General features: G+C 45.3%; 1 long non-coding RNA gene across 1 annotated transcript; it reads left to right on the forward strand.

The window, feature by feature from the left end:
• The first annotated feature begins 12,021 nt into the window (after window positions 1-12,021).
• On the forward strand, window positions 12,022-17,121 carry LOC133220393 (uncharacterized). Its single transcript, XR_009727709.1, has 2 exons — window positions 12,022-13,822; window positions 15,720-17,121. It is a non-coding gene; the product is annotated as an uncharacterized LOC133220393 (long non-coding RNA).
• Window positions 17,122-25,681: the final 8,560 nt, after the last annotated feature.

The following is a 25,681-nucleotide window of genomic DNA, read 5'->3' on the forward strand; positions in this document are numbered from 1 at the left end:
AGTGCTAAACTCTTCAGGAATGGGGTGAGCTTCTCCATCTCACCTATACGGGGGTAGAAAGGGGAGTTTAAGTGCTTAGGGTCTGGCCAATGGCAGACGTATGGATGAAGCCAAACGAGTCCAAAGCTGATTTGACCTGAGGAGGTGCTGAGTGAGATGCTGTGGTACCCTTGCAGTGTCCCTGCATCCCTGTCCTGGGGCAGATTGATGGCTCAGGAGCTCTTTCAGACATGAAACTGCTCTCAGTGCAGAAGGCATTGCTCTGTCTGCACCCAAAGTAGTTCCTGTGTAGGAATCAGCTCTAGGGAGGTGGTTGCCCTGCTTTTGAGTATTAACAGCAGCACCTACATTATATGTCCTGTATATTGTTTTGCATGCATTTTTGACATGTTTTCTCCAAAAGTAGGACCACTTTTTAGCGCTCCCCGACCTCTTTGCAGTAGCATCACCTTAACTATATCCTCTTGGGAGTTGTTCCTTAGGGCAAACTCTACTGTCCAATGAGAGGTTTGACTCCAGTGGTGGTCTTGGTTTTGAGAAGCACTTCAGGATGAAAGGAGTGATAGAAGTGTCAAATATTATGCTAAATAGCTCTGTGAGAACTCCTGGATGTTTTAGGAGCGCTGCCAGGCAGCGAGCTGAATAAAACCAAACTCTTCCAGTGTATTTATTTTTTGAAGGCTTAAAGCTGTTTAAACACTAAGGTCAGAGCAGATAACAAGGCTGGGAGCACAAGTCCCTGTTCCCATCCTCTGTGCATTAGGCAGAACTCCACGTGGAGGGGTGTAAAGCTGGTACCCCCAAAAAGGAGGGCAACAGGTTTGGGGTCTATCAAGCGTGTTGCTGTGTTATCCATGATGTATAGACACAGCATGGTCCTAAAATGCTCCCTGAGCAGCTCAGGAACCCGCAGATCTTGATACCTTGGGCCTGACAGAGGGGGACAGAGATGTAGCTTGGGGACCCAGAGGACACGGAAGCAGCCGAGTAGGCTGAGGTCGTGCTCGCAAAGCTGCCTCCTGTCATTTACTGATCCTAATCAGGCTGCAATAAAACCTGTGATTGCCCATCTCATAAGCAAGATCACAGGGAGAACAGGAAATGAGCTAAGTTAATCAAATTAGATGAAAGACAAGGAAAAAGGAGCCTGAAAACCCCATCTGGGGAACAATTTTATTAGTGCTTTGCACTCCTGTAGAACATTTCTGATGGGGAGTGCTGGAGCATTAATTCATCCAGGCGGTGCCACTCAGCAACAGCACTAAGACAACCAGATGAAGGTGAACATCATTTCCACCACCAAAGACCTGCTGCTTTGGGCTGTATGAGAGAAAATCAAGATAGATCTCTCACTGAAATGTTCTCCCTTTGTTAAAATTCAAACGGACCTGCACTTCTCTTCCTTGTAGATCAAGAAAGGGTTTTTTGTCTCTCCCATCAAAGCCCTTGTCCTCCTTTTGCTCTTTGCTTGTGCTGCTGTGTTCAGTGTGATGGTGAAGAGTCAGATCTCGCCCTGCGCTGGGTTACAGAAATACAAATGAAATGAGCAGGACACATCTTCCTGTCTTGATCTCACATTTGGTTCCTTCTTCCTGCCTTTCTCTGAATTTCCTTAACAGAAGGGATGAATATTTCATTACATTCCTTCTGACATTGACTTCTCTTGCAAGTCACCACAAAAGCCTGGCAAAAATAGGGAAGATGAATGCAAAGTATTGTGTATGTTTCATATTAATCTTATAACTTTCAGACCACCCAACAGCACAGAAAGCAGGCTTGACTTTCGATGGTGATTTCACCTTTTCCACTCCTATCTATCTGTTTTGGAGTCCTGATGCTCCATACAGGCTCATTTGTGGTCAGTAGGTGGCACTGAGCTTTGACAGAGCTGGGATCTCACGGAGGTTTCCCATGGTTTTGAAGATGCTACGCTCAGGTCACATTTAGCAGCCTCCGGAGGAGACATCCTAACCAAGCATCATCTCTTTTGGCATTTGGAAAGCTAAATGCTTGTCCTCTTGAGGAGCAATGAGAGCCAAGCAAGGCCAGGATATGCTGGTGCCATATCTAAGCAAATAAAAGACAAATGTGCCTGTGTGTAAACCAGGTTAATTTTCCCATCCCTCTACCATGAGGGAGTCAGAATTGGGCTAAGAAAGGAGGAGAGCTCTTTGGAAAAGCTTCTGCTCTGCAGCTTCATTAATGCATCTAAGTTAACGTGTTGAGATCCAGAACCCCATGTCAGTCCTTTGGCATCATTTCTGGTAGTGATGGGGCTTTGCTTTGATCCTCTTGCAATCCCATCTGGAGCTCAGGTTAAATATATTGGCAGGGCAGGGGTAGAGGAGCCAGGCTTGCAGTCTTACAACTTAGCTCACATCATTACAAAGCAACCAGGATTTAACAAAGCCTTGACCACCTTCCAGCCCCACACAAGAGTTCCTATGCTTTAGCTCACCATGAACCCACTTGGCCAGCCTTTTAGCCCCATTTCCCTCTGTGTGCAGAGTTTGATTTGTAAACACCATTTTGGTTCCTCATTGAGAATTGGGTGTTCTGAGCAGCACCATGGTTCACCAGGGTTTCTCCACCATCCACCACCACCTCCATTCCGTCCTGCATCATGCTTGAACCCAAACCTACCCAGTTTTGGGAGTGCAGCAGACAGTGTAGCTGCTATGATACTTCAGTCTTAATATATGACCCATTTATGGGCTGTTTAAGGGGCAGAAGTCCACACCCACATCCATTACTGAGTATCTCCTTTAAACAACAAGCCAAACACAAAACTTTGTCAGAAAGTGCTGGTTTTGTCACAACTGAAAGCATTTGCAGGAAAAGGTTTTCAAACAAGTTTCCTGTTTCAGAAAGAAAACAAAAAGAAGGTTTTAGAATGTCCTGAAATTGTCAAAAACATCCTGTTTTGACATTCAAAGAAAATTTGTCTTTTGGTTGGCGATGAGTTTGTTAAAAAATAGTAATTTTCAGATAGAGCGGAAAAAAACCACCCCATGCCAAAGTCTGCATCAAAGATCTGGTTGAACCCAATTCAAACCTTGGGCTTTTTTGATCTGTGGGTGTTGAAATGGAGTTCTTCACTTTAGGAAGTGACAAGGTGCTCAGTGCCACCATGGTTGGCATACGTATGTGGCTCCCTATCTGATACTGATGGGATCCAGGTTTATGGAAGAAAAATCCAGTAAAACAGCATCCACTACCTGCAGGTCCTGGTTAGAAACAGACACTTGCTTTATCCTTGGAAATCAATGCAGTTCTGCTTTTTAGGAAACGCAAGAAAGATGGGAAGAGCATATGAACATGGGTCTGCTGTACCTTACGCTGCCAGTGCTTCTGCTCCTGGAATCTGCTTGTCACCCTGAAAGTGTCTCTGGGATGTTCAAGACTGAGAGTTCCTTTGTATCAGTGTGAATCTGCCAAGTTTTTACACCCACCTTAAATCTGGGTGTCAGAGTCTGTATGTCAGAGATGTGGTCCCAAGGCTGCCAAACCCGAGGTGTTTGCAAGCACCCATGAGATTTGGCCCAAACCACAGGAGTGAAAGCATCAGCAAGGAGCCAAGCAGAGTTCAGGTCAGGTCAAAGCAAACAGAATTGGTGCTGTGTGCCAGATTCATTTATTGTCAGAAGTTAGCAAATGGTCCTTTTGACTTTCAAGAGGAGGTAAAGGAGTAAATCCTGCTGTGCTGGCTCCATTTGTAAGAGCAGAATATCCTTGGAAAGTATAAAACACCCAAACATCCTTTTGGAAATGGCAAGATGGAGAATTATCTTGTTTGGACTTTTATTGCCAAATTTGCTCCGTATTCTAAGTGTAGTCTGAGCTGGTGAACAGTTTCCTTCTTGCACCCCACCATCCTCTGCAAAGTCTGCTGTATTATAGCAACTTCGAACACCTTATGAACACAGCAAACCTAAAGATGAGAGATTATTCCCCAGAGCACCATCCCTGCCATGTCTGAAATAGCTTTATGGCACTTTGAGACTTCGGTAGTAAAATGGGATGCTAATAGTTAATGAATGTGATGATTTATAAGCCCTGACATACTAAATTCATTAAGAAGCAGTGGACAAAATGCAAATGGAGGGCTTGGGAAGGAGAGCGCTTTGTTAACCAGATTTCAGATGATGAATATCTAAGTTCGCATGTGATGAAAAAGCAAAGCTATGGAAGGTGTCTGCAGTCACAAAACAAAGTCTATTAAGCCTACTTGTTCTGGCTAGTATTGAACAAAGCTCAGGAGAAAAATTGGATAAAATAAATGCTTTTGATTTTCTAATGTGTTTTGAGCTAAAGCCAAGGGCTCAGATGGTTTTCCTAAGAATTACGCCCGGTTGTGTGCAGGGAAATAGCTCCTTACACTAGAACAACCTCTGGAGCTGGTGAAATGCGTCCCAGCTGTGGGCTGTTGAATTCAGATGTCATTTCGGCCCTAGCAAAGCTTTCCTCCTTCACAGATGCAAATGGGGTTTAATCTTCAGAGTGCTTGACATTAAGCAACAGCCCTAAAAAGTGTGGGTTAGGTGCTGCATGAAGCCAAGAGTCCTCTCTTAGAGATGTTGCTGGACCTGTGCAACCTGCAAGCATCTGCCTGTGCTCTAGAAGCAATAGAAAGGAATCAGGAGGAGGCTGCAAAGCTGCTGTTGGAAAATAGATCAAAACAAGCTGGTTTTGGGTATCCTAGGGATATGAGCATAGGTACCTGGGCCCTTTAGATGTGCCAGCTTTGATGCAGCGGGCTCAGGAATATTGCACCCCTCCAGGCAGCCCCATGTCTCATTTCTTCCACATTCTCCTTTTGAAGCTTTGCTCTTCCCTCTCATTCCTTCTGTTCTTCTTCTCCTTCTCTTGGGCCAAACCCTTTTGCCAACATGCTTCCTGTTTGCAAATGAGAGCAAAAAGGAGGTTTGGGGGAGAGGAGCTATCATATGGACGTTTCTGGGCCTCTGATAAAGGGATAGGGGGTGTTGGCGGCTCTGTCAAACCGCGGCTGATGGTTTTGTGATGTGGGCTGTGTAATGTCCCATCTGGGAAAGAGCCGAGTCCAAACTCACCCACTCACATATTTTCCAGAGATGTGTTACTGCACATATGCTCAGAGGACAGGAGAAACCTGTTATAGAGATAACCTCACCGCATCCCAGCGCTGTGCTCCTCCGAGGGCTGCTCTGCTTGCAGGATCCTTACGCAGCTCTTAGCCCTGTGACCAGGGAGATGGACAAGTCTTGCCAGGAAAAGAGAAAGGAAAGTGTTTGCTGGCATCTGGCCTGCATTAACACCATGTCAAAGCTAGAGATCAGCCGTGTAGAGAGAGAAGTGGGGTGACATGAGGGCTCCATGCAGGGTGCAGAAAGTGGGTCCCAGCAGCAGGTTGTTAAGTGGGTAGCAATACCATCCCATAGCTGTCTGTGTGCTGGTTCTTGGCACCGAGGGATGGATCTTGCCCTCTTATATGGCATTTACAGGTTTTATACCCATATCCTTGATAAAAGGACATATGGGAAGGAAGAAATGTTGTAAGACAGTGAAGCAATACACCACCTCTGTTTTGAATGGGGGAAATTGTCTGTTGATGGGCTTAGTGCAACAAGGCTGAGGCTGAATAACAAACAAGCTACTAACTGTCTCTCAGAGCAGCATCCCTTAGGTCTGGACTGAAACTCCTTTGTCATAAAGGTTCTTCTGCAACCTCTTGATGACCCAGATGATCTCTTCTGTCAGACTTTTTATGAGCTTTGTAAGTTTAGGAGCTTTGAGTGTTTTAAATTCAGGGCCAAAGCTTTAAGTAGACCCCAGATTTTCTTTTCAGAAAAGCTGTGTCCAGCAAGGCAGGGAAAATGCAGTGATGCTTCAGCATATGGATTGCAAAGGGTACTTTAACCTGCTTCTATGGGTAGTAGAGGTGGTGGCAACTGCCTTGCTCCTATCCAAGAGGTGTCACCCTTGTCATCAAGCCTGTCCTTGATGAGGTACATGGGAATGGCTTGGCCCTTGCATGGCCTTAGGGAGGGGATGAAAGTGCTTGCTGCAGGATAGTCCAGATGGAGCTGGGAAACAAGGGCTTGGCAAGGGATTTTATCACCTCTACTCATCTCAGGGGCCATCTGCCAGAGTGCTCAAAGGTCAGGGAATTAGAGATGGATGTTCGAGGAGTAGCATTTGCATCTTTCACTCTGTTGTTATGGAATAATGTTCCTGTTCATCTACTTCATTTTACACCAAGGTATAGTCTGAAGTTGGCAGTGACCTCTTCTTGAAGTGCCAGAGCTCTTCCGCACACATGCAATGAAATAAATCACTTGAGCTAGCTGCATTGCAACTTACTCTCTCTCACACCTTGGCATGAGGAGGCTCCAGTCAAAAAGCCATTGTAGTGGAGTGTTCAACCTATGAGACATTGGCCGTGCATGGCTTTTGTGTCTACAAGACTAGTGCTTTTAGAGTCTCTCTGCTACAAACCATTAGAAGCCCCCCCTGTGCTCTTTGCTTGCATTGAATTGATGTTAAATCATCCTAAACTGATCTTTGCAAACAGATTCTGTGGAAGATTCAGGTAACGTAAAAAGCAGGAGGCTTCTTAGGGAAAAAATATGAATGTCATGGTTAGGACTAAGCTCCAAGCCAACAGCTAGGCTGAAGTGCATATATATTCCTAAAGCTTTTCACATTACTTTGCTGTTGGGCTGAGAGCTCCCGCTTTGCATCCTGTCCACCCCTGCATTAACCTGAAGGCTTAGCACCACCCCATCCACCTCTGCACAAGCATCCGAAAGGCTCACATCTCAACTCCTTGGTTTGCTTTGGAAATCCATCAGTTTTTACTCTTTGGACCACCATTCCAAATATCCAGCCTCAGATATTTCTGGCTTGCTGGAGAAGGAGCAAAAAGCACCCATTAATAAAATGGATGCAATGCTGTTTCGACAACATCAGTACAAGTCAGCAGAACATTTTCACATCTTGTGCTGCAGAGAGCAGGAACCCTCTGCAGAGGAAGGCAGTGTCCTTGGACGTGCAGATGTTCTGGGGCTCTCTGCTATGCTAATACTGCATGAAAGCAGCTTATTAACATGCAGCGGGTAACTGCAAATCTGGGATTTGTTCACTTAGCTGCCTCTTAATACATGGATATCTGGTTTGCAAGTTTGCATAAGGCACCCTTTGCCTGCGCCTTGAATGTGTGCAGAAATGTGCTCATGCAGGCTTTGATGTCTGCAATATTTAACATCATCTGTTTTCCAATCAACTTGTCTTCTAAGCTCAGGGTTTCATTCAGGGATGCTTCTGCCTGATGCCTACGTTTCTTCTTCTGACTTTGTGCAACATCTGGGGTGTTTAACACGTGCTCGGAAGGGCGCACGCTATTAATTGGACATTAAGTGGTGGGCCATGTCTGAGGCCATTGCACATTGTATTAATTACTGAGTGGCTAATAACAACCTTCTGCCCCTGGTATTTATAGAATAATAAAATCTGTCCATGACACTGGCCTCACATCTGGTGAAACTGGCAAACACATTTTCATTTACCTCCCTTTCTCAAGCGTGCTAATAGCTTTCAGATTTCCAGGGGGGCAACTGGAGACCTTAGAGTCTTATGAACACATTGGTAATGGCTCCAGAGTGAAGCGTGAGCTGAGATTTACACTTCAAACACGACTGAGCCCCGCTATTCCTCCCTTTGCCCACTGTGGCATCATGGCTTTAGGATAAAAAGGGACTCTGCTTTAAACCATAAAGGCTGATAAGCAGAATTAGGGGCGGCTGCACATAACTGTAAGGCTGATGTTGCTCTATGATCTCTAAGGTAGGCTCTCAGGCAGGGGCTTAAGGATGCTGCCCTGAAAGAGGAAGGGAGCAAGGCCAGGGCATCTTGTCTGCTCCAAAGAACAGACTGGAGAAGGACCTGTAAAGAAGAAACTCAATCTACCCCCTCCTGTCCTTGAAATTAGTTGTTGCAGATGAGGGCAATGTCCTTGAGTGTATTCATGGTTTGAGCCACTTTGAGACCTTACCTTAAAGCAACTGCTGAGGTGCTTCACCCATGCCCAGCATTCTGCTTTCCTCGTGTCTTGGCTTCTAAAGGCTCTTAGCATACCCCAAAGAAGCGAGCATTTCTGTGCTAGTGGCAGACTAAGGAGAATTGCTCCAAGGTGGTGTCTTTAACCTAAATGTGTAGGGACCACTTACAGGAAGATAGGCACAATGTTATCAGGTCAAATACTACAAACTGTTTGGACCAGTTTTGTCCTGAGGTTGATGCTATCATGCAGAAACCCCAAGGAATATGCAGTCTCAGGACACTGCATCTCTTGCTGCAGTTTTCTGTTATAGTTGCATTCCTCCAGCGCAGTCTGAACTGCTGTTCTCCAGGTCCAGGCTCCTAAATATGCTGAAAGCAACGGCATTGAGGACAATAAGGCAATTATAGGATATTTGCTTATACCTCTGATTTAGTTGGCCAAAGAGGTGCTCTTCTCTAAAGCTTTTGGGGCAAACCTGCTGTAGGATTTCGGTTTGTATTTGTCGGGGCACTGAGGAATAGGTTAAGGATGGGGAGTTCATAAACAAGCAGTAAAACTCCTCATTACCCAGGAGATTGCTAATAATGTCTGATCTGTCCAAGCTGCTCCTTGCACATCCCTGGGAGGATGCATCCTGCCGTCTTCCCCCCTCTCCTCCCTCAAACAACTGCTGTTCTCTGAGATAGAGCCCCAGTTTGTCTCCATTACAGCCCCGCACGAGCTCACTCGCCCGGAGGAAGTTATATCACCCTCCAGGAATGGCTTGGCAAATCGCTGAAGGTATGTGCTGCTTGTAATCGTCTTTGGCCATGGGCCAGAGTCCCCCGCTCTGCACTATCAAAGGCTCTCTGTCTCCCTGCCAGTCGGGAGGGCATGATGTCATGCAGGCACCAAAGCAGGAGCATTTCTATAATCCCCTCGTCTCCCAGTCAAAATCTGTCTGTTCCTAATGAAAGGCTTCCCATGGCCATTCATAGGGTCTTATTATTGGAGAAGTGGCCAGAAATAGCCTCCATGTTGTTGCTTGTGAGCATGAAAGTCACTGAGATGGGGTAAGCCCCTACACTAAGCAAGAGAAATGGGTCCCAGTGAGAGCCTGGAGCCCCTAGTTCTCTCTGGGATGGCATGTGTTTGTGTTTTGCTTGAAGGCTTGAGTGATCACCTGGGTGAAGTGGTGAAAAGCCGTACACTGCAAAGGATAGTGTCCACATGAAGTTAAAAAGCCTTCTGAAAATGTAGTGCAGTCCATCCAATGGTGCCAGAAGGCTGCGTGATGACTTTTCTCCCTTGTGCCTCATGAGAACTTTGTTTCAGCTTGCCAGAAGCTTGAGTTTTAAGCCCTCTGAGGAAGACCATGGTATAATGTACAAGGTGGCCAGCTTCTTCTTAGCCACTGGAATGATGGTTTTGGTGGATAGTGAAACATCTTCTGGTTATCTCCAAGCATCCCTCACGTTTATGCCTGGTGAGTAGCGAGACGAGGTTCCCACAGGGCATCAGGGAACACTTTACACCAACGTTGGTCCTTTGAGGCTTCTTGTCTAAAATCCCCTTTCATTTCGTCCTGTCCCCAGTGCTCTCCCCCCTCAACTTGTCACCACTTCTTCTAGCTCTGGAGACATCTGCTTTGCCCATGTCCTGTAGAAACGCCGAGGGGAGGGTGAGCTCGGTGAGAGAAAAGTCATAGTTCTCACTGCTTTTAAACAGCAACTTCTGAAAACATCTGAAACAGACATAATTCTCCTTTTCAAGAGCCCTATCTGAGGCTCCCCAAATGCTTGGCTCTGGCTTCAAAGATGGTGTTTAGCTATAAATAAATAGCATTTCATTAAAAGGAAAAAAAAAGAGAGAAATTAGACAAAAAAATTCTACAAGCAGAAGCTTAACCAATGCCAGATAATGGGGCAATATGGGGTTTTATTTTTATCCACATGGGTCCATGTGCTCTTTATCTCCCACTGTAATTTATCCTTATAAATTAGGTTCATGATATTAAAAGAACATTATAGCCTTTACCTACCACAGAGAAAGGCGGTGGAGTTTCATCAAGTGCTTTGAGATCCTTAGATGAAAGGGACGACGACCTTGACCAAAGAGCCTATTGTTAATAGTTGAATGCATGCAAGGCGTTTGCTGAGTAGGGAGAATACATTTAAAGATGAATCTTAATTGGTGCTTAATTGGCAGATTTGTAGCCATTAGGCTGATGCTGGGTAAGGAGAGTCTATAGTTACTTCCAAAGTCTATCATGAAGCTGAGTGTTAGCATCCCCTCCAGGATAACTTAGCATCTGATGGCGTGATCTCCTTCTCCCTGTGCCTTACAAGCATGGTACCTTTGCCCAGTGATGAGCTTGGAAGCTTATTCCTACCCCAAAGGCTCACCTCTTCTCTTGTCTTGTTTAAATGATGGCCACCCAAGATCTTAACTCCATCCCTAAATGGAAACTACAAATGACCACCAAACCTGACTCTGTCACTTGAACTTCCCTTCTGGGAGTCTGGGGCTGCATTTCCTTCCTGTTCAAGGGGTTTCTTCACTCACTATCTGCTTTTGTGGATGTGGCACCAGCAGCATTTGGTCCAAGATGCACCTCTGACTCTTTAACTTTACCCATTAACACTGAGAATTCAGACTCAAATACAAAATGGATATTTCATGGATGGATTTATACTGCTTGATCCTATCCTGATGCTTAACCCTATTGATTTCAACAGTAGAGCTGCACACCTTTTGCTAGGATTACACACACCTTTTCCATGACACTGTACAAGCCAAGGAGGCAGGAGACCCCACGCTTTATCCTTTCCATCTGGAGATAGCTAGCTTATTACTGCATGGTGCCCTGTGAACCTCCTGTTTCCAGCTCAGCCTCTGATCTCTTCCAAACCTAGGGAAGCTCTGGGGATTTTAACCCTGTCCAGATGCCCATGTGAAACACATCCACCACTTTCTCCCGTGTTGGCTCCTGAGGAAAGACTTAAGTAGTTCTTAACTGCAAACACAGCTTGGGCTATTAATATCCGAACCAGAGATGTGAGTGATGTTCTGTAGAAGACAGGCTCTTTGCAAACCTGCCCATCAGCAGCACATGCACTTGCTGCCTAAAATAGGTGCCCTCTTTACCTTTCTGACTCTTATTGCTCAAACTTTAGCTCACTGTGGCACTGGAAAGACTAAGTATGGACTCTGCTGTGTGGCACTCAAAGTAGCATCAGATGCTGCTTGAAAAGAGCCCCAGAGGAAGAGCATCGCTAGACAGTGGGGATTTCCAGTGACTCATATCTGGTAGCAGAAATGCTTTAAGATGTTGAGGAAAAGGGAGCTGAAGTTTTTACCTTCAGCCACCTGCTTATCAGATGTGCCTTGCAGGATAGGGTTTTTTGGGTTTTCTCTGAATAGAAGTGCTTTTTCTTCAAGTACACCGCAGACGTGGCTGTGAAACCCCCGGGAGCTGGTAATATGCCTGGCCAAAAGTGACTCCTGATGTCAAAAAAGCTAAGAGCTTTCCCCTTCCATAACCCTTTGCCTCCTGCAGTACCCCAAAGGAGAAACAATGGGCACAGAAATGTGTTCCCTCCTCTGCACAGCATGCATTTTTCACCTTCTCTTAACCCCCTGAGTCTTCTGTTCAGCGAAGTAACCATGTTTTCTTTACCAGAAAAATACAGTTCTCTCCATTTAATTTAATTAGAGCTGCCTTTGACCATGGCCTTCAGACCTGGAAGATGAGTGCCACATGCTGTGTGTTGCTCCTAACCCCAGCAGCTCCTCTGTCTCCTCGGGGATTCTGTGCAGGACAGACACCAGATTAGTGCCTGAGAATGTTTCATCCAGCCTGAGCGCACGGAGATAAGAGATAAAATACGTCTGCCTTGGGTATGTGCCTGCTTTCCCTCGCTGCCGGAGCTGATAGCTGGGGATTGCTGCGCAGCAGTCTGCCAGCGCCACCTCATGGTCCATGGTCCGCTGGCCATGCGCATCGCATCACCGCAGGCATCTCCATCCTGCCACCATGGGTATCCCAATCCTGCCACCATGGGCATCCCAGTCCCACTGCCACAGGCATTTGTATCCCACCATCATGAGCATCCTCCTACAGCACCGATGCTTCCCACCTCCCTCCTCACTGTGGTTTCCCTGGAGGGTTCAGGCTCAGGGTATGATAATATACCTGAGGTCTGCAAAGCATTAAAGCATATTGTCAGATATATGAGCTCATGGGGGAAGCAGGCCAGACACATTTGTTACTGGGAGAGAAACTGCTTCTTGCCCTGACCCACGTCTAACTTTCTTTGTCTTTATTGTTATCTATCAACACCTTCCTTACTCATTTTGAATAGTTACTTAGTTCCTGTCCTTGATCACCTTCTCCCCAGTATCCTCAGCAGCTGCTTGTAGGACCTGGCATATCAGGGAGAAAGGGAAATCTTTCTCAAAAGAATCTGTTCTCTCTCTTTATTCCACATTAAGAACTAACAGCTATTTCCAGGTAAATCAGTTCACCTTGTCATCAGTGGAGATTTTGGCAAAAACTGAAGATCTCTCTGGTTTTAATTGTTTCTTTGAAGGAAATCACCTTATGAAAATTGAGGCCAGGCTTCTGTAGGAAACTAGAAGGGGCTCAGTGCAGTGAGGTTCTGCCTGGTTTTGTTGAAATAGGGGCAGAGCTATTTTTCTGCACAGTTGCTGTGGTTCAGAGACCTCAAAAGACATCCAAGTTTGGTCTCTTGCTGGCATCTAATCCATGAGTTGGTGAAGCTTTTCCTCCCCACTGGGGTGATGTTCCCATCAGATTCTCTGTTGAGTTCCCATAGACAAAATGTTGGATCGCTCAAAATACTTGAAAAGTAAAGGAGATGCTCGCACCTCTGGGACTGCAGCAATGGCCAGATATGGAGAAGGATGCAAACCTCTTTGAGTGAGAGTTTCATGACTGTGAAGCTATGGAGAAAAACAGCAAGAAAGCAAAAAAACCCAACCCCTACCGTTTTCCTCCATGAAATGAAGGAAATGCAGTCAGACAACAACAGACATCAGCTCAGGGGTATAAAGTTATCACAAAGATAGCTGTGGGAATTGATTAATTGCTCAGATTTAAGTCACTCCTGTCCTTTTGGAGATGTCATGTCTTCTTTACTCTTTTCCCTTCCCTCATTCCTGCCTGCTGCATTTCTCTTTCCTAATTTTAAGGGGGATTGAGCACAGCAAAGGGAGGAAAGGGGCAAAGGCAGAAAGCTATTGGGGGTGCAAAGGTTAATCTTCTAATGAAGTTGGCTAATGGGAAAGACACATTGGAGAAGATCGCTCGATGGCAATTTAAAGGCAATTTCAAAAGCCAATTAAAGCTTTTTCCAACTCTTTCACCCGTGACTCTTTTAAATGCTTTTCCGAACTTTGCTTGCTTGAATTTGGCTTTCATGGCAGGAAAACAGACTAAAACCAGAGAGACTGTCCAGAAAATGAGGCTGTGCTCACCAATGCAATGTGTGTTTTGACACTGGCTCTTGCAGTAACTCATCCTCCACCTGGGGCCTTGACAAGATAACCCAATAGATAAAGTCTTCAGAAAATAACAATAAAGACCAAGGAAGAGGAGCCTTCCTGCTTCATAGCCATCTCTTCCCTTCCTTGTTGGGACCCAAAGGATGGGATTATCTCAGCATGTCCTGAAGGATGCACAAGAAGTCAGCTACCTCATGGCTCTTCAAGCTGTCTAAGCTGCCGCTGAAGTAACTTTCAACCAGACCTGGGGACCTGACAGAACACATGGAGAATGTGGTAAGGAAGCTTTGCCTGTGTGCATTCGGGACTAGCAGCTGAGTCTTTTCTGGCTTTGCCTCCATAGGGCAGGGTGTGACTCTACCAGCTTGTGCAAAGCTTCAGCCAATCCGTGTCCTGGTTATAGAAGCTACAAAACTCTCAGAAATTGTTCAAATTCCCCAAATACCTGTGGAGTTGGGGTTTTGAGGGCTGATGCTTTAGTCTTTGGGCTAGGAGGGCTGGGGAATTAGCCATAAAACACACCCACATGTGTGCACACCATGAATTCATTAAGTGAGATATATATATCTCACATCTGTGTGTGTAATGCCTGGTTCCTGTGGTTGCAACTGCCCCTGAAGGGAGATGCTACTTACCACCAGCCTCAAAAATAGACCACCTCTTTGCGCACTTGAGAAGATGCAGGAACCATCTGCCTGCATCCTGGGATGGTGCAGCAGTGAAGTTAGGGTAGATCCAAACAAAAGCGAAGCCCAAAGATGCTGAATGGGTTCACTGGTGCCAAAAATCCACCTGTGCAGGCAAATTCCTTCTTTGTTCCCCTGAGCAGCTTCCCACAGCACCCAGAGAGTCACTGCGGGCTATGCTATCTCCCTGCCTCTGTGCTCTCCAAGTGGCTTCTTGATTTCAAAGGAAGGTTATGGCTTTACATGACCATTTAGTTTCATACACGTCTGACCTCAGGATAGGAATCAGCATAGTCTGCAATGAAAAGAATTACAGCTTCCCAGGGATTTCAACTCTTCTTTAAAGAGATAATGCTTGCCAAAATGATCCTCTTGCAGATAGCGAAGTCCTGTGCAAAGCACGCGTTTGGTGCTGAAGTGTTTTTGGTAAACCAGGGATTTGAAAGCCTGTGCACTCTTTCATTCTTTCTTCTTGGAAAGAGGAACAGGTCCAAACATGAGCAATGGAGCAGCTGCCTTTAATAGTTATGACAGTCAATGTGGTTTTGACAGTGCAAAGCCATCTGGGTTAAAGAATACTGAGAACCTGCAGACAGAAATGAAGGCAAAAGAGTTCACAGTAGAGACCCAGGCTTGCATAAAGCAATACCTGAGGTCAGTGGTGAGATCCTGCAGGGCTGAAATGCTCTGACTTAGCTCCCAGGAGATGCTAACATTAAACATGAAAATAGAAGACGATCAACAAGGTGCAGAAGCCTGGGAATGGAGGGAGCATCTCACAAGGTTAAACAGAGGTTAAAAGCAAAGAGCGAGGGTTCATTTCAGGATGTTCCTTAGCAGTACATTGCATTTTGCTTTTCCAAACCTGCAGGATTTTGGAAGCAAGGACCTGGGACCATCATGCTTTTGGATGATCTTGTATTTTTTTCTGGAGCTCTAGGCCCTGAAGCTGTCTCTGAATGGCAGCTCATGGTTTGCTGAACTGAGATATGGGGGGCTCTGCTTTCTCATGATCTCAGCTGCTTAGCTCATAACTGGGAGAATCTTCTTGAATACAGACTAGCAAAAAACTGTTGGAAACCAGCTGGAGACACAGTCCCTTGTGTTACAAAATCAGCATCTCCCAAACCTCTACTTCAGGCTATTTTTAACGTGCAATGGCACATATCGTTGCCTTTATTTTCTCCCAGTCCCAAAGACAATGTGTATGGAGGGGGTCAGGTTCAGAAAGTGAAAGAAATTGTGAAAGGAAAAGAAAACCGAAGAAGAGAGGAGGACCTCAGCACTGACCTGAAGCACGTAGCTAACCCTTTCTTTGCTTAAATTAGCTCAAGTGTAGGTGTATTCCAGGGAGATATTCAGATCCTTAATTAAGAGTAGTGATGCAAAAGGAAGTGCAGGCATAGTGAAAATGGATCAGAAAAGCATTAATTGAGTAATATGGGTGTTTACAGCACAGACTTTAAGCTATTTCTGTTCTTCCTCAGGTTGGAGTGAAGCCAGAGCAACTCAACAGGCCATGCATGGGGAAGGGAGCAAATAGCCTTGTTGCGTCCAGTACCCCCAGTACTGAAGTCACTGGACTGGTCTCATTCCCAGGTCATTTTTCCATGTGGATTCAGTTCAGCCTCTAGTTTTCAGACCCTCCAGCTAGCGCTGGAAGGACAAAAAGTTAACTTCCCATAGAAAACCATGACTCTGTCCTCAGAAAGGCTGGAGAGCCCAAGCCTGGGACAATTCAGCAGCCACAGGTTGAGGTACCTCAGCGAGGGACCCACACAGGAATAAATACTGGAGAATCACTGCTCCTAAAACGATCCTTTATTTGTTGGCTGCTGGTCACAACCACTGACCTCAGAGCACTAATAATCCTGAAGGGCTCTAGAGGCTTTTTAGCATGTGCATTTTAATGTAATAAGCTTTGGCATCTGAAATGTTTTTTCCCTTCTTGGCTTCTCCTTTGGGCTTGGAAACAACAGGGTCAGCTCAGTCTTTGAGCAAAAGGATGAAGACAACCCTCACTTTAATGCGCAGAATTATATCATCAGCGGCCAGAGGTCACATCCTGCTGTCTTTATAAAGATAACTCCAGCCCCCTCTTTTTCCCCACTCTTTTATAAACCTGGCTCAACCCATACCCCATAGCAGCAGGACGACACAGAGCAACATCTTGGATTAGTTACGAGCTTTTCAGATGCGCTCCAACTCATATTTCATACCACTCCCCCCCCCCAGCCATAAGATCTGAGTTTGTCACATTTACTGGAGACTGAAGTACAAACATGTTTTATTCATTATCTGTCCTCTTCTTCGCAACAAGCACCTGCAAAACATTTCAGCTCTAGGCCGGATCAACAAGGCTTCATTAGGCATGACACTTTCTCCCTGGCTTGGATGATGAAGATACACTTTATCCCTGCACTTCTAGTCTGTAAAACTGCCCAGAGATCATCACCTTAGAAGAAGGCAGACTCCCAAGACCTCATGACTGAGGTGGAGAAAAAGGGATTGAGGTAATTACACAGCCCTGATTGCTGTGAGCTGGGGGACACGGAGTTATTTCAGCCTTGTTGCATCACAGCTCTGCTTTAGCAGCAGCAGAATGGAGGAGCACAGCTTTTGCAGAGTCTCAGACAGGGAGTTTGCAAGCTATTGGGAGCACCCTCTATTGTTATCTTTATTTTAATCAGTGGTCAATATTAGAGAAGTGATTCAACTCTCTTTGCCCACTGCAGCCCCATCCTTTCCTTTTTGCCAGCTCTTCCCTCTTGGTTGATGAATATTTATTAGATGCAAAACAGAAAAGCTTCACCAAGAGAGGCAAAAAAGCTCTTTTCCCTTCAAAATCCAGCAGCTTGGGGTGAGCCTTGGAAATATGGGAGGAATAAGTCCCTCCTCTAAATTAGGCACAGATGAGGTTTACTTGCTGCTTGTCAAGCTTAAATAATTAAGAAAAGCATTTGTGAATGAACTCCAGTTCCACAGTATCTTGGGTAGAGCAAGCTCCTTGGACCACAAGCATCACACCTCTGCCTTTCAGCTAGGGGTGCCTATTGCTGTGCAATTAAAAGATACTGCCAATAAAGCAATATATTCTGATGAGCTAATGGCCTACTGCTGTTTGAGAGGGGCCAGGGAGATGCTAAATCTGGTTTCCAAAGCTCTTTGTATTTAACGTTACGACAGTTACTGGTTAAAGCGATCAAACAGAACAGCAGGTAAAGACATCTCTGTCCCATGTTGGTTAGTGACAAAGCAATGGCATGTATTTATTCAGTGCTAAATACAGAAGTGAGCTCTGAGATATCAGAATTTCACATTCTAGAGAGGGTAAAAGCATTCAGTAGTCCCCAAATCTGCTATATTTCAGACCCAAAGGCCTTTAGCTAGGTAATGGGGCATAGCTGGGATGCAAGGGCCAGGCTGTAGCCTCCCCATCTCAAGGGTTACCATTATTCTTTTTTTTTTTTTTGAAGGATCATTTCTTCCTTCATTTTCAAGGTATGGATTAAAAGGGAGGGAACTGTTGAATAATCTCTTTGAAAAATGCTGCAGTATTTGTGACATCAATTATACAGCATCAGGGTGCAACCAGCTCTGGATAGAAGATGCTGCTGATGTAAAACACCCTTTTCTGTGCAGTTTCGGAGCAGGAAAAGCTTGTTTCAGGGAAAAAAAACCTCACCAACCACCCAAACCCATCACTTTGACATTGTCAAAAGTGCATTAATGTTTTTTCTAACACTGCCAGGAAAAATCATTGGTGAGATCCTGGCTGAGGAAAGAGGGGCAGAGATTTATCCATGCTCTGGCACAGAGGGTAGCCAAAAGCCTCTCTGCTTTGGGCAACCATCATCCTGATTTCCAAATCCAATGGGCAGAGAAGGACCACAGAAAGAGCTGGACCATCCCCTTTTTGTGGCCCTTGAGCCAGCACAGCTGAAAATGGGCGAAATTTCAAGCCATTGAGGAGGGCAAACAGCCTTTCATCCTTTGCCTGCCTACCTCATCACGAGCCTGTCTGCACACAACTGGCTTTTTAATTGCACAGCTCCGAATGGTCTTTTGCCAGGTTAAATATCAGCCCAGCAGCCTAACCTCTGATTAGATGTGTCCCTGGGGGCACAGCTGAAGTTTGCTTTTAACCCCTCATTCCTCCCTGCCCTTCCCTCTGCATCCCTTGGCGAGGCCTCCCTACCCTTTCCTGTTATTGTCCTGCCTGCCTCTGATAAGATTAAATACGTGCCCTTCAAAAAAAGGCCTTTTTTTTCTTCCCTCCTCATACCTTATTGTTCTTCAAAGGGATGGGGAAGACAAAATCCTGCTCCTAACTCCTGCTAAGAAAAGCCCGTGATCTATGAGGCTGAATAAATAACCCCGAGTCCCTGCAGTGCGTGAGAGCAGCGTTCACCTCCCTAATTGAAACGTGGTGACAGAGACACTCTGGGGTTTGCTTTTTTATTTTAGTGCCAGGATTTTGAGGGACCTTTTCTTTATTATTTTGATTTTTTTATTTCTTTTTTTAATATTTTTCTTCTTACTTTTTCCTATTTTTCTATTATTTCTTATTTTTCTTTCTATTCTTTCTATTGTCTTTCTCTTCCTGTTTTTTCTTGTTATTCATTTTCTTTTTTTTCTTCCTTTTTAATTTTTTATATTTCTGCTTTTTCTTTCCATTTTTTATTTCTACTTTTTTCTTTCCATTTTTTCCCTTCCATTTTTTCCCCTTCTATTTTTCCCCCTTCTCTATGAAAGGTGAACCAACGCTCCACAGGCTGCCTGCCAACTATTTGCCCTATGAGGCCCTTTGATTCTGACAACGCCAAAGGTTTATGACAGCTTGAGGAGGGGGGTGTGATTATAGATGCATTATGCTTTTTGCTCAAAGCTGTATCTGGAAAACACAAACCTACAGCAAAAATATGGAGATGCTTTGCATTTTCAATAAAACATCCTTGACAGGGATTCAGATGAGTCCCAGGTGACCCAAAGGGATGAGAACTCACTTTGGTTTAATATAAGGTTAATGGTGAAGCACAGTTTTGTTTGCCAAGGCTTTGAGACCACTGTACAGGAAGGGACTGCTTGGGTGGAGGAATGAGTTTATTCATGGGGCTGTCTCCCACTGGCTTTGGTTAAGATGATGGCATGTTTTACTTGGCTGTACCAATTAAAGTAAGTGCATTTACATTAATATATATATATTGAAGAAAATAGGGTTTTCACAGTAAAAAGAGGAGGCAGGTGCAGGCTGGGGTCTGGCAGATGTTATATTCCCCATTCTGCAGTTGGAAAGCCCAGAGCACTTTGTGCTGGTGCTGGATCTCCTGTGTCCTGCTGCAGTGCTGGGAGAAAATCTAACACTGACCCATGACAGGAGCCCCCAGGTCTGTCTAATGAGTGTTTCTTCTCTTTGTGATACCCTCTATGCAGGCAGGGAGTGGCCCTGGAAACTTTTTGTTCCCAAAGCCTGGAGTCGAGGTGTGGGAGCGGAAATATGTTCTGATGCCAAGGGTATGGTGTGCCAAGGGACAGATCTGCCCATGCTGTCAATTGGTACTGCCACCGTCAGAAGGTCCGAGCATCCTCAGGTGGCCTCGAGGAAAGGGGTCAGGGCCCAGCCATGCCATTTCCCCCAAACTGTTACCCCAGAATGTCTGGTCTCCCCATGGATGACAATGGGAGCAGGGTGGGAAAATAATCCTCTGTTATGTTATCATTGAGCTGATGAGCTAAAAACCTCCTTTTCATTCCTAGTTTTGGCGTTGGCATTGACTCCAGCAGTTCAAGGGGCAGAGATGCCAGTTTGGCCTCATCCTGCCTCTCTGTTTGGGCAGCATCTCAAATCTCAGTGGAGGCTTGACCACTGTTGCAGTCCTTCGTGGGTCCTGCTGGTTTCTGCAGGGGAGTTGGAGCATTCCCACCTTTTTCACCCTCGGATGGCAGGTAATAATTTATCCCTAAATAATGGCTTGCAGAATAAACCTTAAGGCATCCCCAGCAATTCCTGCTATAAACCCATTGGAAATGACAATTACTGCCCCATAGCATTTATTGCAGCCCTGCATTAGGGAAAGGGACGAAGATCCAAACCAACAAAGCTGTGTTTTATGAAGCAAAATGATATTTTTTTCTCTTTAAAATCACCAAACAGTTTCAAATCATGATGATATTTATGGCTGCTCATGCTGTGTCCAGTCTGCTATAAGGAGAAGTGCGTATGAAAGCATCTCCTGAGGGAAATCACATCCTCTACCCTCTAAATCTTCCTTTCCTGAGACTGGAAAACTTCTGCCTTCTCCAATACCTGCCCAAATCACCGTGAACTTTACAACAAGGGAAATTTCCTTTCTCACAAGACAAAGGGTACAACCTCCTCCTCTTGCTGCTGCATTAAAATACCCCTGCTCCCCAATTAACCCATCTCTCCCCCAGCCCCTAGGTAAAAACCCAACATCTAATACTCCCCAGAGCATGTCCGTGGCTTGACAGCCTTCAATAGGTTAATTTTTCAAAGCAGTAAGCTGATATTTCTGCATAAAATGCACATCTGCAGGGTAAATGCTATTAAGTGTCGGTGAATTATGGTCCCAGAGTACAGATCACTTGAGCCTTAATGCTACAAGCACCTTAATGTTTTTTTGAATGAAGTTGCTGCTAATTGCTTCCATATGATGTCTTTCCCCTTTCTTTTTGTCTTATATCCCTCAGGTTTTTGTTCTACCATGTACAATGCTACAAATAACAAGCATGCATGGAAATTACACTTTATTTAAGATGGATTCATGCCTGTTTGTGGATCTTTAGGCTTTTTTGGTGCCTTCTGGTGCAGTTCTACTCAGTGCAGTACTCCAAGATGGGGTTTTCGCCCTCAAGTTAATGCCACGCTCTCCATCTGCATCTGCAGATCTTGGTTTGATGATCTTTGTATCTCCATCTGCATCTGCAACCTTATCTGCATTGTTTCTTCCTCCAAGCATATTGCATGTAGCTGAGGCTACTGGAAGCAAAACTTACCCTGTGAGCAAATGGGAGTAACAAAAAGGGCTTTTGGGGAGCAAAGCTCATAGATCTAAGGTAGGAAAGGAGGATGCAGATCCCTGGAGGATTTGCAGCAGTTTCTGGTCCACAGAGGTGTCTCCAAACCTGCAATGACGGCTGTATGGGTGACGGCAGGAGCAGGGTGCTGAGCACTGGTATTTCCTCTCCCAGCACCCAGATCTGACTGCTTGATGCATCTGATCTGAGTAAAACCCCTGGGAAATCATACCCAGCACTGCACCTTGGCAGCACTAAAACCACTTGTGCACCAAACCACGTCCCACCATAGATACTTTTACATCCAGGGTGTCATATGTCCAGCAAGGAGAACCTTGATTCCACCTTTCTGCCTTTTCAAACAGCAGGAAATGAATGAAACCTACCAAAAAACCCCTTTCTAAATGGCTTTTTCATTCCTGGGGGAGCAAGAGATAGGACTGGTGCTGGTCCTTACAGCTTTCCCCTGCAAAGGTGGAGAGAAGTGCTGCACTGGAGGTTGTTCTCAGGAAATCCATGCACTACACACTTAAAGCCAGTTGTAACATGGGGATATCAGCTTGCAAAAGAGAAGAAAGAAGGGCTTTTTAGGGAAAACATGGCTTGTTAAGGTCTGACTTCAAACGCCCCGCACAGCTCCGGTGGGAAGGCAGGAGGGCAACGGGATGCGAAGCAGAGCTTTGACATAAAGCAGAAGGTGCTGGGTGATGGGAGCTCTTGATTTACAGCCTGTATTTTTTACAGCCAGGTCTCAGGGGTTTACAGTAGAGCCCCAAAGCAGCCAAATTAATTAGTATAACGAAAAGCCCACAGCCTGCTGGAGGCTGTTGCTATACATCAGCCCTTTAATTAAAGCCTAAATCCCTTATTCTGGTCATGCATAGGTGCACCTCTGCTGTCTATAATATAATTAACCTCTACAGCAGTGCAAGGGAGAGCAAAATCTGGCCCAAAGGATGTGGATAAGCAGATTTTTAGCTCTTGCTGGAGTTCAGTTCAGGTCAGGCTGTGGTGGGGCCTGTGCTGGGTCTAATATTTACCAGCAGAGCTAGAAGAAGTAAAGGCATTTAGCTTCTGGGCACAGAGGAGATACACAGGGATGCTGGGATCACCAGGCATCTGCAGTGCCATGGGGAATGCAAAAGGGGGAGATCCATCCCAAACCAGACAAAATCTGGATTACAATCATCTGAGGGCTGCAGCAGTGTCAAAGCCCCTTCCCCTGGGTGTGAGGGTAATGGTGCATCCCAGGGAAATGCTGAGGGATGGGAACTGCAAAAGACATTTGTGAACCGAAGCCAGGGAACTTCTGGCAGCTTAATACAAAGCAAACTCCTTCATTCATGAGATGTGTGCTTCTGCCAGGAATAGTTTTGCATCCACCTGTGCTTGTGTCACTTGGAATTGCAGTTCTCTTGCAAAGAGTGGCTCTGAATAAGTGTATACACATGTGTATGTGCCTGAGAGTATATACGCATGTGACTATATTTGTAAATGCTTGTGTCTTAACAGCTATGCAACACATTCAGATTTAAAGGGAGGACAAAGGTTCATGAAGAGTTCAGTCTTTCCTATATAAGGAACTTAATTTGAATGAAGGGAATGAATTAGTTGAAAGCATAATTGCTCTTCCCAATGAACTCCCCATACTGATGCTCCCTATCCGAACCAGGAGTGCCAGACTCACACCAGGGACCAGTTGCATCCCTAAGCTCCTCACCTCTCCTTTGGTGGAGGCTGACAAGAGCTGCTTTTAGTTTAGACCAGGCTTATTTGCTGGACTAAATGTGACCACATAGAAAGTTGCATGGCGTGGATCCGTCTGACTTCAGTAATTAGCCAGAAGGAAGTTTACCCGGCTAGTAAACCTTTACAGAGAGGGAATTCATTAAACAGCTCTGCTTTGCCAATTACGGGGCTGATTTTGCAAGTCAAAGAGGATCTTATCCTTTAATTGCATTTTCTTTAGTGGCTTTGCCAGGAAAAGAAAAGGCATCCATGTCATTCCCAGGCTCCAGCAGCTGAATGAAACAGTGAGAGTGGGGTTTGGGATTGAGGTTCCTCATCTGAAGGGTTGCACTGCCATCTCCAGGTCCTGCCTGCACAGCCACAGCCCAAGAGACATCCCGAAGCTCAAACATTATCCCTGGTTAATTCTGCAGTGGCTTTGTAAAGAAAAGTGTTAACATGTCTCTCATTGAAGAGATTTTAACTAAAAACTCGCTTGCCTTCTTTTCCCTGTAGGAATCTATCAGTGGGAAAGAAGCCAATCTGGGCATTCTGCTTGCAGCAACAGAGGGAACCAGTGATGCTTTCTGGGTCCCCTAAATCTTGGGAAAATTTAGCTATTTCCATGAAAATTCCAATTTTTAATGATTTTCCTTTTTTTTTTTCTAGGTGCAGAACACTGTGGTGTGACTGTATGCTCCTAGAGGTTTTCTACCCTAGTGTCATAAACACTCTGCTGAGGCCAGGCACTGGATGGGGCCTGAAATCATCGGTATGTCCGTGCATCGTGCAGGGATGCAGCATCCCAGCGTCCCCATGAGATGGCACTGGAGCTGCAGCGTTGGTGCCAGCCCAGGCAGGTTTTCCAGCTTGGATTTGGTGAGTAGAATTGCATCTTTTTTTTTTTAAAAAGAAATTAGAAATGATTCCATTTTAGGGGCTAGGTCCCCAAAATTTCTTACATTTGCTTAGCTGACATAGGGCTGGGATTTCTTTTCTTCCTGGGGACTTAAGTGAGGCATGGAGCAGGTCATAAAGAGGGAAGATGCTGGAAATCAAACAGATTGAGACACGTGGCATGCAGCAAGTCAAAGCAACCTGGGGACCTCTTTGCAAACTGCTTGCCTCTAGCCCTGCTTTTATACCCTACCAGTGGCTGAGAAGCTGGTGCAGGAGCTGCCAGGCTGAGCTTCAGATCCCAAATTCTCTGAAATAAAGGGCTGAACACACAGGGAAGGTGCTGGTGGGCAGGCTTTGGGCTGTGTGTAAGTGCAGATCAGTGTGTATGTTAGTGCATCTGTTAGTGCATCTATTAGTGCATAAGCAGTGATTTATGCAGAGCAACCCAACAGGTCTGGCACTCCGTTTCAGTGCCTCTCTCATCCAGGCAGGTGTCTAAGCATTTATTCCTGCTTGGTTACACTCACAAAACTCCTGCAGGACTTTGCCTGCTGTGGAGGCATTTTGGGATGCTCCAAAATGATGCATAACCCTGCTGGGACCTCCAAAATCTCCTGAACCTTTCAGCATGGCAAGGGCAGGATCTGAAAGGGTGTCAGGACTATATAAGCTCAGATAACCTTACACTTGGCCAGTAATGGGATTAGAAATTCATTTTCCCACTGGGCTTAAACAAAACACCCAAGATTGGCACCAAAGTACATATTAATATCAAAGCCACTGGAAAATACAAGCAGGGAAAACCTGGCAACCAAAAGCCCACAACAGGAAATCACCTCCAGGGACAAATGCTATCAGCTGCTTCCTGCACAGAGCTTTGCTCGCCATTCAGTAGCTCCGAGGTTTACCACACGCTGCCATTTACCTGTAGGAAAACTCATGTAATTCTGTCTAGGCAACTCCTCTGTCCCCTTCATGCCTCTCAGTGCAAAGCAGGTGAAATAAAGATGTTAAATGAAAGCAATATGCAGGGATATTCCCCCATATCCTCTTTTCATCCCGATGATACACTGGGATTTTTCTGAGGCGGCAGTACAGACTGGGGCACATCTGGGGCATCAATACACCTCAGTTTTCATTGCCTCATAATGTATCTATATATATAGGTTAGATATAAGGAAGAAGTTCTTTACTGTGAGGGTGCTGAGGCACTGCCACAGGCTGCTCAAAGAAGTGGTAAATGCTCCATCCCTGGCAGTGTTCAAGGCCAGGCTACACAGAGCCTTGGGTGACCTGGTCTAGTGTGAGGTGTCCCTGGCCATGGCAGGGGGTTGGAACCTGATGATCTTAAGGTCCTTTCCAACCCAAATCATTCTATGATTCTATGATATACATATCTCTGTATCCAGGATGCTCTGCCAATGGAAAACCAGGACTCTATATCTTGCAGAAAATGACTTGTATTATTATTATTATTATTATTATTATTATCAAGCTCAGGGAAAACAATTAAAACTTCCCCTGAAAAAAAACATTCCAGCCACCAAACCCTGCAAGAAATCAGTGCCTGCATTTAATCTGCAGTCTTCAAAAGTTTCTTGGAAAGCTTAATTAAATGGTAATTCATCTGTGCATTGGCTCTGCCTTGTAAAGCCTGATAATGCCAGAGTCTTAATTAAAAAAAACTAATGCAGCTTTTAGTTTTTATTCTGCTAGTTCAAGGGGAAAAATCACCAGCCAGTGCTGTCAATAGAGCTGAAGGATGCCTCAGCACTGCATTGAT

This window comes from Neopsephotus bourkii, unplaced genomic scaffold (genome assembly GCF_033783945.1).
Source record: "Neopsephotus bourkii isolate Nb327-2 ecotype Australia unplaced genomic scaffold, CSIRO-AGI_Nbou_v1 NB_1433, whole genome shotgun sequence".
NCBI classification, from domain to species: Eukaryota; Metazoa; Chordata; class Aves; order Psittaciformes; family Psittacidae; genus Neopsephotus; species Neopsephotus bourkii.